The sequence below is a fragment of the Mchenga conophoros genome, linkage group LG14, assembly GCF_057382185.1.
Source record: "Mchenga conophoros isolate Kocher_MC1m ecotype Shallow Benthic linkage group LG14, M_conophoros_male_GT1.1, whole genome shotgun sequence".
NCBI lineage: Eukaryota > Metazoa > Chordata > Actinopteri > Cichliformes > Cichlidae > Mchenga > Mchenga conophoros.
In genome coordinates, this window is record NC_140539.1 from 37182280 (window position 1) to 37197212 (window position 14933).

General features: G+C 41.0%; 1 protein-coding gene across 3 annotated transcripts in view; it reads right to left on the reverse strand.

Moving 5' to 3' along the window:
- Positions 1-14933, reverse strand: part of slc8a2b (solute carrier family 8 member 2b) — a 200380-nt gene that overhangs the window by 142417 nt on the left and 43030 nt on the right. The window contains exon 2 of one of the 3 annotated variants that reach the window (XM_085244318.1): positions 10751-10841. The exons of the other annotated variants lie outside the window; for them this stretch is intronic. The gene's annotated coding sequence lies outside the window, so the exon portion shown is untranslated. The remainder of the gene's footprint in view (positions 1-10750; positions 10842-14933) is intronic. 3 annotated transcript variants of the gene reach the window in all.

Here is a 14933-nt window from a genome sequence, read left to right on the forward strand (position 1 = left end):
ACACACACACACACACACACACACTTCTAGGACAAATAATAATGCCATGGAGTGCAAAAGTAAACAAAAGAGGCAGGTATAAACCTATATAAGGACACAAACTACACACACAAAACACACACTTCCTGTCACAGGGCTGGAGCGCCGCAGTAAACAAACATTGTAGCATCCCGGGCAATAACAGAGCCGCGTTTCAGCAATCGATAAAGAGAAGCATGGCTGACACCTTCACGAATATGAGATGCTGGTTCACAGGCCACTTCAAGCAGCTAATACAGATTCTTTCTGCTGCTCTCTAAAGAAAACACCATCATGTTTGTGCAACAATCCCAATGTAACACACTAAGAACCAAAAATGCAGGAATTTAGCTGCAGAAGCAATGGCTCCAGGATTTACAGCCCTATTCCAGAGAAGGTAAACTGATTGGTGCTGAAAACTAGATGTATGTTAGATTTTCTACACATTCCATAACTTTCACTTTGCCATATTTGTTCTGGTTAGCCCATGAGCCATGTTAATCTTTTTTGGAAACACATTTTTTATCCATTTCCTGTGTCCTGGAACTTTGTTTGATCTTTGCAGCACCGATGTTTTACAAAAAGACTTCCAAAAAGTTAAGCCTTTCAATTCAGTTTTATTTCATTAGCTGGGCCCACGTCCTCATTTTAGATTTGCTAATATTTTTAGGAGATAAAGGCGAATCGCTTAAAACAACACATCTCCCCTCTCATGTTCTGAATTCCCCTTTCTTAAAAACCCAGAGAGATTATAGTTGCCCTACATTGAAGAACACCAAACCCTCTTCCTATTTTATTGCTTATTTTCAACAAAAATTCTGCTAATTTTGTGTGTGTGTGTGTGTGTCCACCCTAGGGGAGCTGGTGTACCACCTTCTCCTGCTAGTTGGAAGCAACTTTTACACACATTTCTACACTCCTCTCTTTTTTTTTTCTTTTCTTGTTTTTGTTCCCAATTTTCAACATTTTTAACCCCATTTTTCACTGTTTTTACACACACATCAACTTTTTCCACACAACCATTCTCTTTCATCTCATAACATACTTGTACTCGCATTTCTTACCATACAGTCAAATATTGAGTTTTATCTCTGGCCACTGGGTGAAACGTCCGCTGCTACTGGATCTAGAGCCCATATTTACATTCAGAGCGTCCCCTGCAATGGCCTTCTTCCCTTCTCGGCAAAAAAGTGCTAATATACCGTCACTCCGCACACTGTATTGTGCAGACGTGATTATCAACAGTGGACTTGAACCACCGTTCCCTGTGATGGACCGGTGTTTTTGCAATTACTTTCTAGCAGACGATTGCTTTTCTTTGCACAACACCAGAACCGAACACAAGCCTGGGGACTCGAACCCCAGGATTCTCCTCCCAGAGACTCGAACTCAGCAAGCACTTCACGACTCGGCAAGACAAAAAACTCCTCATGACTGTATACAAAGTTAGCTACAACTCACCCATCTGCAGGAGTTCCCTCAAAGTTGATGGTCTCGGTGGTGACTGAAACACACGGTTCTGTGACTCCTCCAATTCCTTCGCTTCATTTTGTTGTGGAAGTTTTCCATTTAAATAAAGCCTGCAGACGAGCGGTAGCTAGCATTCTTTAATCAAAACACACAAAGAACAGACAACCAAGCTTGATGAAGTCCCTGCATGACCACGGGACAGGCGGTCAGTAGAGTCTCCCTGAGCCTAGTATGGCTCTCAGTTAATCAAGACATGAGCTGCGGTTTGGGGAAGGCCTCAATGGGGACTGGTGGCAGCTCCCGGGCCTGGCAGATCCTCATGTACTAATAAAAAGTGAAGAAGTTTGCAGGGGGGGCTATACATAATACCCAGAAGGTGCGTGTTTGGAAGTGTGGTCACACTCCTGAAATCCAGATAATTTATCTCCAGTTTTTTACTGCCAACACTCACCTCAAGGTGCTGTATACTGTATGGAAAAGACAGCAATTAAATTATTTTTTGGTAGAATTAATTCAACAGTCATGGATGGATTTGGTTGAAAAAAAAAAAATGGGACCAGAGGTCAGTCCACCAAGAAAGGGAATTTAATCAGATCTGGATTCATGAATGTTGGATGGATTCTTTACTGTAGTGAGATCAGAGCAAACTGGACCTTATGCTTCAGATTTTTACATCTTCACAAATTCATCTCAAACTCATCACAAAAATGACACAAACTAATCCAGTCAGGGACTAAATTCACCCTGCTGCTGAAATTATTACTATGAAACGTCTCTGGAGTCACTCGCAGGCAGATCGGCCTTGTTGTTTACAACCTAAACGAGCTAATTTGTAATTACAGTTTGTGCCTTCCTTTCTTTTCTAAAGTGAAAAATGTTGTTTTTCTACCAGCAGGAAACTTCAGTTCAACAATTCAACAGCGTCTCATTCTACAAACATTTTTCTCTCTACTGAACCAGTCACAGCACACATGTCACATTACAGCAGACCGGATATTAAAATGTCAGACGAATTATTTCAGCATGATGCCCACATTTGTGTCTGCTTCACCTTCTGTCACTGGGTTATTCTTTGCAGAAGACAAAAGAAGAAGAGGTAAAGAGCAGATAACAGGTTCAACTCGGAACGCTAATGGTTGGTGAATATTATCACTCTGGGATTTTGGCTCATTAGAACACATTGCTACTCTTGTCATTCAGAAACCTATTAGCACCAAACCTACAGGTCCAGACTCACACTGCTGTTAAACAAACAGTAATGAGTACACTGAAGTAGAGCTGGTTGGATGGCTGTATACCTGATGTGATGGAGAGAGACAGCAGATTTTAGTCTAAGGGAGACTGATGTTTTCTCCATCACTGTTTTCTTAGAAGTTCCTAATTAAAGGGGTTGTTGGACTACTTTTAAGGGATATACCAAATTAAGAATAATTACCGAGACATTTCTGATTCAATAACAATCTTAAGGCAAAAAGAAAAGACCAGAATTCAAGATGACAAGTAATCCCTTTAACAGCATGTGTTGATCAGTGGGTGGTGGGGAGGTCTGGAAAGTGATTTACAAGTCGCAGCAGGCACCAGACAAGAAATACTGTGATGAAAGAGGCTGAAGGACAGAGAATCATTCCCAGTTTGTAAGGATGTGAGAACATCTGTGGACAGTCAGAGCCCAGATTGCAATTTAAATGTTAACGGATTCAAAGTAAAGCAGGCAAAGTGATAATTACAAGTGAAAGGGGAAGCTACTTTCAGCAGCTCCCTTATTTACAAAGGTCATCACAGCAGATAGCGCCACATGTTTTTTAACACCAGAGATTGAACCAGAGTTGTTTAGGTAAGCCACTACACTATGGAAGTGCTAATTCTGGTTACTTTTAATAGGTTATTTTGCTTTGTTTAATTGGAGTCTTCTCACATGTGCACACACTTCCTGCTTTTTTTTTTTTTTTTAAATTTTACACTCCTTTCATGTTGCAAAGTACATATGGCAGATATATGATCTTGCAAATAGAAAAGCTGCTATTATGTGAAAACAAAGCTTCTCCAGACATCACCTGATAGGTGCAAGTGAGAACACAAGTGTTCAGCATTAGCTTGTTTGTAACCTCCCAGCTCACGAGCACCAAGCCAGTCAGATTACAGCAATGTGTACAAAGCACTGTTGGCTGCTTGACGCACTCACCGCTCGCAAAATATATCCTTAATGTCGAGGGTTTCACTTCCTGGTTAAATGAATGTTGGAATAACTTTGCATCACTGCGGACATAAAGTTATGTTACACTAGGGCTGGTGCTTTGATCTTTACTGATTGGTTTAGGCAAATCAAATCCTCGCTGTCAGAAATTGGTAAGAATCTCACATTAGATCGAAATGGAGTGCCGTGCGTTATTAATTGTGATTTTGGGCTAATCACCACAAATATAATTAAATGAAAAAGCTACTTAAGGGGTGACAATGGAGAGATAATCCACAGTATGTAGATAAAAAGTAATTTAAAAAAAAAATCACTTTGAACGGTCAGTGAACCCAGAAAACGCAATGTATAAAAATTAGTCTATAAACTAGTTACTACATCCTCACACATGGTAAACAGGAGGATATTAGCTTGCGATGACAGCTTCATAGCTAATGGGCTCCCATGTCTTCACATAAACATCATTATTCTTATAAATCTGGCTTGTTGTCAGGGTTAGGTCGCTGGCAGCCAGACGATACTCTGGGTACTTGATCTATTTGTGTGCATGTTCGCCTCATTACTCAGAGTGTGAAGAGCAAATCTTTGGTTTTCGCAAATGATCTGTTACCTGTGCTGCTGCAGTTCCCTAACGAAGAGCTTTCCAGATTAAGGGCCAGACCTGAAATCTCAACAGGCTGAAACGGTGCACAGAGCTGCTCACAGCAGAGCTCGCTCAACAAGGAAGGTCAGGAGTGATGGAAGGATGAAAAAGATCAAATTGTTAATATAAATTGAGACTTTCATTTCATTTACATTAGTGGAAATAATGTTTTATTTTCATTGCTGATGCTGCCCATTCAATGCTGAGGTTAATAATTACAGAAACACAAGTTTAATGTGAGTCTTAATGAGAAGCAGGGTCGTATCGTATCGCATTGTTTTGCCTTTATGCCGGTTCCAAACAGCTGACAGCGTCCCGCTGATGTCAATTATACAACCAAACCAGAGCAGTCAAATACCAGCTCGCTGCAGCATGCAACAACATTTTCCCATTTGAAGAGAACATATTCATTTAGTGGTTATGAGGCCATTTTCACAACCAACTACACTCAACAAAAATATAAACGCAACACCTTTGTTACTGCTCCCATTCCCCATGGGATGGACGTAGAGACCTAAAATTCATTCCAGATACACAATATAACCATCCCTCCCAAACAGTGGTCACAAATCAGTCCAAATGTGTGGTAGTGGGCACATCTGCTATATTGAGATAATCCATCCCACCTCACAGGTGTGCTACATCAGGATGCTGATCTGACATCATGAGTAGTGCACAGGTGTACCTCAGACTGCCCACAACAAAAGGCCACCCTGGAATGTGCAGTTTTGTCTCACAGCAAAATGCCACAGATGCCACAAGCAATGAGGGAGCGTGCAACTGGCATGCTGACAGCAGGAATGTCAACCAGATCTGTCGCCCGTGCATTGAATGTTCATTTCTCAACCATAAGCCGTCTCCACAGGCGTTTCAGAGAATATGGCAGCACATCCAACCGGCCTCACAACCGCAGACCTCGTGTAACCACACCAGCCCAGGACCTCCACATCCAGCAGGTTCACCTCCAAGATCGTCTGAGACCAGCCACCCAGACAGCTGCTGGAACAATTGGTTTGCACAACCAAACAGTTTCTGCACAAACTGTCAGAAACCGTCTCAGGGACGCTCAACTGCATGCCCGTCGTCCTCATCGGGGTCTTGACCTGACTCCAGCTCGTCGCCGTAACAGACTTGTGTGGGCAAATGCTCACATTCGATGGCGTCTGGCACGTTGGAGAGGTGTGCGCTTCACGGATGAATCATGGTTCACATTGTTCAGGGCAGATGGCAGCTGAGAATGTCCCAGTTCTTGCATGGCCAGCATACTCACCGGACATGTCACCCATTGAGCATGTTCGGGATGTGCTTGACCGGCGTATACGACAGCGTGTACCAGTTCCCACGAATATCCAACAACCTCGCACAGCCATTGAAGTGGAGTGGACCAACATTCCACAGGCCACAATTGACAATCTGATAGACTCCATGCGACGATGTGTTGCACTGCATGAGGCAAATGGTGGTCACACCAGATACTGACCGGTTCTGGGACCCCAGACCCCCAATAGCGCAAAAAACTGCACATTCCAGGGTGGCCTTTTGTTGTGGGCAGTCTGAGGTACACCTGTGCACTACTCATGATGTCAGATCAGCATCCTGATGTGGGACACCTGTGAGGTGGGATGGATTATCTCAATATAGCAGATGTGCCCACTACCACACATTTGGACTGATTTGTGACCACTGTTTGGGAGGGATGGTTATATTGTGTATCTGGAATGAATTTTAGGTCTCTACGTCCATCCCATGGGGAAAGGGAGCAGTAACAAAGGTGTTGCGTTTATATTTTTGTTGAGTGTACCTCACATTACCGTCTTATGGCACCAGAAATTTTTATTCCCTGCATACAGAGTGAAATCTCTGAAAAAGATTCAAACTGAAGAATGACGACTGACTCTGTGAAGGTTAGTTATGCTGATTCTAACAGCAGAGGAACCTCCCGACCTCCTCACTGTGTTTTCTTTCACCTTTACACTGCAGAGCGGTCATGCTTTTTCTTTATTCCTGTCAAGTTTAGCCCCTTACATAGGTGGATGGTCATATTACACATGGCCAAACAATGAGATCAGCAGAGGTGAAAGCAATTTCTGACATAAGAGTTTTGACTTCCAAAGGCTCTAAATTCTCTGGTTCTGATATTTTCTTCTACTCTTTGTCATCTCAACTGTTGGTCAGGATTTCACTGAAATGTTGTATGTAAAACATGGACCCACTGTGATGTCATCCATTGGTTACCTACTTAAAAAACTGCCCCCTGCTGTCTATTAGAAAGAAAGCAAATTTGAGGCTCTGAGAATGAAGCCACACCCACCACCAGCTTATCCCTTTGCGAGTGGTCGCTAATTAGAAAAAGTATGTTTTAAAGGGAGAAGCGCTATAGTACAAGGTTCAGAATGAGGTGAATAAGGGATATTTTTGAACTGTGACGTATGCAAAGCTATTGGAGTGTAAGACTAAAGAAAATGGAGCTGGAAATGAGCTTATCAGGGCCACTAAAAGGTCTAATGAATGAGATAATATTGACAGGCCTTCATTAATTTTGTCACAGTTACAGGTCCGTCAGACGCTGCTCTGACGTCAGAAACAGGCTGCTTTACCAGACTGACTTCTTCCCAACTTCTTAGTTGTATATCTGATATACAGAAAAGGTTTAACAGAATCTAAAAAATACAAAAGGACCTTTTCTGCTCCCCGTATTTGTAATCAAAAGATTAGAGGTAAAATCTAATTTTAAAACACAAAGAAAAAAACAAAGAAGTTTAGAGGCAAGTGAAATATGACCATCTGCTTCATCCCATCATCGGCTGAAAGCCTATAGACACATTTTGGCACGATGACTGAATTACATTTGGATAAATCCAATTAGCTCCAACAGTGCTGTCATGGATTCTCTCTGATGTTTGGTGTCCCAAAAAACTCTGGAGACAAGGGGTACTTAGAGATGAATAAAATGCAAGTGAGCACAGAAACGGAAATATTCCCGATTTGTCTTCATACAGTCACACGGCAGATTTGAGTAGCATTTAAGGGGATGAAAGGGGGCAGATTCACACTGATAGTTCAACATCGTCATATTTGTTCATACATTTATAAAAAGGCAACTTAAAGCAGACGGTGCAGGGCGAAGTCACACACATATTTCACTTCAATGTCTATAGAGTAATGAGTCCACATCTACAGAGGTCAGTAATAGCTATTTCATGATCATTTTCCAACTTGGTTATAACATTAGATGAGTCTGAAAGTTATTTTGTTTTAATTTACATGCTTAATACTCTCTGATGGACCACTCAGGGCACGTAGATTTAATTTCAATATCAAATGTGCACAGAAATATCCCCAGGTTGTGTGTGAGTGAGTCACTGGAACATTGCAGGTAAATGTCCTGGGAGAAGGAACAGATAGCTCTATCATGTCAGAAGCACATTTATCATGCTGATAGCAGGCACTTCACCACTCAGCTAGGTACATTTAACACCTCACTGAGGAACATCTTGACTCTAATGTGCTTACACAAGCAGAAACTTGAGGTGCCTTCACAATAAGACACTTCTTAACTCATTATTTTCTCATTTGTCTCTTCCTTCTCTTTGATCCTGATTCCATGTTCTTCTTACTTGACATTCTTTGTCTCTTTCTAGAGGGAACCAATTAATCAACCCTGAAATTACTTCATCAAATCAAAGATGACAGAACAACAATTCTTTATTCTTTAGATTATAAGACTGTGTTGTGACTCTCTCCCTCATCAGTCAAGGTCGCGTCGACCGAAGATTGTTGACTTTTGCCTAACTGGGCGAAGGGACACTTTCTCTCGGCTGAACACGGAACACACACACACACACACACACACACACACACACACACACACACACACACACACACACACACACACACACCCTCCAAACGCCTTCGAAGCTTATGTCTTCTATGTAGTGAGATGTGCTGATTCATGTGCTGAGGTGTTTTTTTGTCTGTTCTCAAACTGATCTCCCTGTTGGAGCTCAGTCTGGGGGGAGTTCTTTTTTCTCCTCGTCTTTCCTCAATTTGTGCATTTTCCATTGTTATACCTCTCTGACCTGTCTTCCCCATGTGATGCTGTAATGTGTGTATGGTCGGAAGGGTAAGATGGCGCAGGCAAAGGTTGGCAGCCTTAACCCAACAAATTTCCCACGCGTGGGACTAATAAAGGTTATCTTATCTTATGAGGTGTGATTATTTAAAAGAAACTGTTGAACTTTAGCAGATCGCCCCTCAAGATAATTTTCTTGTGCACCTCTGGTCAGTTTACAGAACACCATTTTGAGAATGCATCATTGAAATGCGTGTCTGTTCTTATGTACTCTCCCACCTGTGAAGCACACTGGATGGCTTGACAAAGTCCCTGGAAGGAAAATCTCTCTCACTTTCTCTTTTGGCAAATTGGCACAAATTAATGTTGGTTTCTCAAAATTTTCTCCCTCAGACACATCACAGTGGAACTCCATACTGCCAGTTTAACCTCTACAGGAATGTTGTGCATGCTCCTAGTTATACTCCTGACCTGACAGTCCACTTTTAGAGCTTCATCCCAAATGTAGGGCTGTAGCCGTGGAGCCAGCTGTTGTGTTCACGACGAGTTGGGAGAAGATCATCTTCAAGAGGAAATCAGCCACTTTTACAGAGTCTCTGAATTTTTTAATTGCTCTTGCAGTCACAATGCATTGTGTCTCAGTTATGCATTACATGTCCTTTTGTGCGTTGCTTCCACGTTTTGCAGAGGCAAAGCATCAAATGTGTTTAATACATGTTTTGCTGTGATACTGGGTTGATTAGGGAATTGGGTGAGATCCATAAAGGGGCAAATAAACTCTGATCTTTTCCTAACCAGGTGCTTAATTCTAAAGCAAGTGAAAGCCGAAATAGAAGAAAGGGGAAAAATATTGAAGCTGTTTGAAAAACACAATACCACAGTCTCCTGGATGATACACTGGGTCCATTATTGCTCAGAGATCAATAGAGCCTGCCATGCCTGGTTTTGGCCAAAGGACATCTAGTGTGTAACTATGAAAACCTAATGCGACAAAGTCCTGTTTGTAGAGGACACTTTCCAAAATGAGAAACACAAGGTGTTGATGCTGGTAGTGTAAGACCTGGATAAGCCTTTTATCTGAAAAGTTACACACTGGCAAAGGTTCATTGTTATCTTCCCTGCTGTTGTTGCCTCATGGCACAACAAGAAAATGAGTTTAATAGGTTTTTTACGGACCTTCGCAAGGATGTGTGTTTAATGACTGAATATCTCCACAATGAGTGCTGACACATGCAGCTCATGGACTGACTTTAGCTGAGAATTAACATTGATTTTACAATATTCTGGCTCCAAGCAAGGTGTGTGTGTGCCTGCTGGTGCCATTATGGCTATGTTCACACTGCAGGTCTTAATGCTCAATTCTGATTTTTTGATCAAATCCGATTTTTTGTCTGCTTGTTCACACTACAAATAAAATGCGACAGCAAAAGCGTTCAGTGTGAACGCTCAAAGCTGCCCGCATGCGCAAAAGAAGACGCCACACACAACGGGCTCTGTTTAGACCTAGACCAAACAGTATTGTTTGACAGATGGCCGTTAATATAAAGACTTTGGACTTTACGTTTCCCAATTTTTGCTTTAAGTTATTTTGTTATTGACATAATAATGTAAATAACCTAATAATGATCCTTATTGCTGTTTTAGAGGAGCGGTGCTTCAAAGGATAGTTGCAGATTTCTGTCAGAATCTGCAGATTATACAGTACAAATAAAATGTTCACGTTGTCTTCCCAACAGCTTCATTAACATCTACACTGGATGGCCAGGAAGCGTTCACGATGTCTTCTTGGGCGCTGATAATTAGCGTCTGTCTTGTGTCAGTGACGTAAAAGACGGATTTAATGCGACACGACCGTTCAAATAGCAGTCGCTTTCTAAAACATCAGATATGTATCGGATTCAGGACCACATACAAAAGTGACCCAGATCGGGTTTGAAAATATCGGATTTGTGCCGTTCACACTGTCAGACCATGATCGGATATGGGTCGCATAGGGTAAAAAAATTTTTTTAAAAAAAAATCGGATTTGATGCGCTTTCGCCTGCAGTGTGAACGTAGCCTAAGTGATTTAATGAGTCATGGGTGATTTAGCATTTACCAAGTAATGTGTCTGCTTTCTAACCACCATGTTTAAATTCAATTTCAATTGAAAGGGCAAAGAAAAAGCTTGTTTATTTAAAGGTAATATTACCGTTCAGAGTGGTATACTGTCTGTTAAAAAGTGCTCACACACACACACACACACACACACACACACACACACACACACACACACACACACAGCAGAGTCTGACAGTGAGGTAATAGGTTAAGGTGAAGGTTATAAAGCGTGAAGCAGTGACTGAAAAAATACCTCTGGCGTGGTTTTTCAGTGTGTTCTCTTTTATCGCCCTCCCAGGATTGTCATGGAAAACTGCACCACACTGCAGGCAAGATGGAGGTAGCTCCAGAGTGAAGGAATTGATTTCAGTTGAAAGTGATTGTTGCAGCATGTTGGAAAAAGATGGAAAAAAAAGCTCAGAAAATCTGCCTCAAGTGGAGCCCACAAATTCAGTTTCATATATGCAATCACTACCCAAGGCAAAGCAGCCATTTATGACAATGATAGGTGTTCTCATTTTGAATTGCAGCTGTTAACCTGAACCTGAATGACAATGCTGCGTCATCTCTGGGCCCCTCCAGGCTTGATTGATTGGTTCGCTTTATTGTTATTGTAAAGCAGGGAAGCAAAACAATGGAATTACCTATTTAATCTGGCTATTACTGCTTTCCCAGTAGAGGCTGAAAATTGCAGGAAAACCACCAATAATAAGAGAATTGATGGACCTGTTCTTGTTACATCCTCTCAGCTCTGACCACCTCCACTGACCAATGGCAGCAGCCTTTTCCTTTTTTTAATGAATGCATTATTTAGGTCTTCATGCTTAAACAGATGGTAGGCAAGAGATCAAAAGGTTCAAGACTCAAAGTGAGAAATGGGAAAGTATGCTGTCAACTATCATGATGCATACCAAAATAATAATGCAGGAACAACTATATGCATGTGTCAAAGAAAAACCGACGGGTATATATCAGGATAAATGATTTTAAAGGCCTGTGCGAGACACTGATGAGGAGTGGTAAAACAGAAGAACAAGTGAAATGCATTTTCCAAGTGCAGGCAGAAAAATAAAAAAGGTGCTCTAGGGAAATGGCATGTAATATTAGAGGAAGAGGATGAGAAAACACCACGGCTGTGGAAATAAATTAAATGAAATTTGTTGAGCACTGGTGTGAAAAAGAGAAAACAACACAATAAACTGTGAGAGGAAGAGATTCATTCTGAGGAGCGGGGAGAAAACACTGCAGAGTTGGCCTTTCACAATGCAGTACAGATGTGCTGTCTGCTCATGCTCCAGCACCATGCATGTCATTTCTTATTCCGCTAACAAGGATACAATTTCTTGCATTACAAGAAATTGTAGAGGCTAGAAAACTAGCCTCTAACAATTACCAGTTAACTACATCTTAAAAATTAAATAAATCAGTAAAGTAAAAACAAACAAACAAAACACTGCAAATAACTTTAATCATCAAATACAAAACCAGGCTACCCTGATTTCCTCACAACCAATCTGAGTCTGTAAAGCTTTATGTAAATTAGGTAAAAAGAAGATGAATCCTACACTGTTTTCTATAACTTGCATAGTCGACAGAAACAAACAGTTTAGCATTTAAGGTAAAGTGGATCTCTGTTAACTAGTCATTAAAGCTGTTTTCTTACTATAATGTTTGGTGATAAGAGATTAAAACACAAAGTATCAAATTGTGCGCAAATAACTATGACTGTGCTGCGGTGTGCACAGGGTATATGGATTGTGTTCAGCTATTTGTAAATGGGTCTTTATGTATACATATACCCATGTACAGGTGTGTGCAGTATATATGTAGGTGTTTTTGTTGTTTTTAGTCTCTGTGGTTCCAAGTTTTGGTTTTCAGTAGTTTATAGAGTTTAGTTTCCCTTTTTGAACCTTATGTTTTGTCTTTTTTGGATCATTCGCCATCAATCAATACATGGCTTGCTCTCAGTCCACCTTTAACAGCACGCAGTCTGCAACATCCACAGACCCATGAATAATAAAATAAAAATAAACACACTGACTCTGTCTAGTCATGTAGGCTTCTGTTCTCATGTAGTTTGGAAACCCTAATCCTAATGTGGAAGTTTAAGTTCTCATTAATTTGTTTTTCAATTAGTGAAAAATGCCGCCATCACTTTCCAAAAGTCACATTGAGAAGCTGTGTCAACTGGCTCATTTCTACAAAAAACAAACAAAAAAAAAAAACGACAATTTGCAATGACATAAAACAGCCTCTCAGTCATCTTAGACAATCTGACCATCAGTTTGGTGTCAGCTACAATTCATATTACCAGAACTTCGAATAACAGGTAATGAAAAATGCTTTAAAACTACACTGATAAAAATAAAACTGAAAGTTCTGAAGGATATAAGAGATCATTCTGAAACATTAAGAGCTGAATGTGAGCACAAATTCAGAAAGTTTTCTTATTATCCTTTTTCCTCTCAAACCAACACCCTTCACCACCTGTCCAGGACCTGTTTTTTAATCCTTCCTTACTTCCTCCATTCACCTGAGAGAAACACTCTCTGTGTGTGTGTGTGTGTGTGTGTGTGTGTGTGTGTGTGTGTGTGTGTGTGTGTGTGTGTGTGTGTGTGTGTGCGTGCACGCAAGGGGTCAGGTAGGTTTGTATAATCCAGGTGGTCTCTCAGCTGGTGCTGTGTTCATCAGGATGTTGTAGCTCCATGCACCGCTCACCCTCACACTTACGGGTCACCACACACACACACACATCCAGACAGAAAAACACACCCACACAACTCTGGCAGGAAGAACACCCCGCCACCACCACACACACAAACACACACGAAACATCCTTCCTCAGCTGATTTTTCATGTATTCAAACTTCCCTCACATAATCAGCATTTTAATTTTTGCCTCAAAGCCTTTAATATTATGCGAGAGGCTTCTGTATATAATTAGTGTAGCGGCTGAATTAAAATTTTTTAGTATGTTTAATGAAGAAAAAAAACAGTAAAATATAACAACCAATAGGAACAAAACATTCTTCCTCCTCAGAGCTGGAGCATCCCTGTTTATTATTTTCATTTCTCACTGGTTACTAAATGACTCTGCATTATTTTGAAGATAAAGTAATTGCAGTATGAATAATACATCTATTTACTCTCCTTTTCTCCTTGTTTGTGATTTCTCTGTATATGTGCATGGACTAGAGGTTTTTAGGTTGTATGACGATCACACTGGCCCTGGGCTGCTCACGTGGATGTGTCTCTGTCGCCGCTGTTTGTGCAACAGTAGCAGCAATAGGTGGTTATCATTCTTGCATTCAATGTTATGCTTCAGTTGCAGTAGCGTAATCATGAACACTGCTGGAGTGCCCCTGAGCTAAAACATGCTATTGTAGAAGAAGCTACAGCACTACAATAGCCAATGAAGATGAGGAAGGAGAAAAAGATAAAGCTAATAATGGGAATGGAAAATGGAAATGCGTGCATGCATGAAGACCTGCATCTGCTCAGGTGCAGGAGCAGCACTGAACATATGAGGTTGTTGCAAGTCAGAATGAACAGATATGCTAATGCAGGTTTTAATATGAGTACAATGAGAGCAGATGTTTAATATTTTACATAGATTTTAAAAGTGTAATGACTAACTTTTAAAAACAATAAAGGTCCAAACACTTTTGTCTGTGAGATATGAGAGTACAAATAGCAACAGCCTAGCTCAGGCACCTGACTGCAGCGATCCCAGATGATGCCTCAGTCATTACAATGAAATTTGGTCACCAGCTGCATCCACAGAAGGTTGACATTTTTTGCCTAAAGACCATTTTTATTAGTATGTGGGCGGCTGTTTGATGTCCCACTGGCGGCACAGAAACAGCAAACAGATATTGTTTTATTGACTTTATCCAACTTCACATGAAGCCAAAGCATTAAGCCACGAGACTCAACGCAAAGCACTGCTGATAGCTGTTCATGGGGGACACGCTCAGGTGGCTTGAACAATGGTAGCCACGTCAGAGAGCCGAAATACTGACGCAACAATCTGGCAACATTGTTGCAAAGCTGCTAAGTTGTTGCTAGTTTGTTGCTGACAAGGAGCTGTACTGAAAGATGACAATATGAGGTTTCAGTGAGCTCGACGGTAGAGTGAGATAGGTCTGCAACCATTCGTAAAGCTGCCTCACCATATCGAGTTAGAAAAGCAGATTTTATTAAAGTATAAACTCACACAAGCATTAAGGCCTTTATCCACCAGACACGTAAAAATTGTATAATTATTTCGTGCATTAAAAATATTTTTTGGACTCATCTGTTCTCAGTATAGCTGTTGTCAGCATTTTGTTTTCAAACCAACGTCAGTTTTTTAGATGAATAAACAGATCTGACCAATGGGATTACTGCATTTGGCAACAAGTGCATTCGAAGCTCAAAATGCGCACTAGTAATGA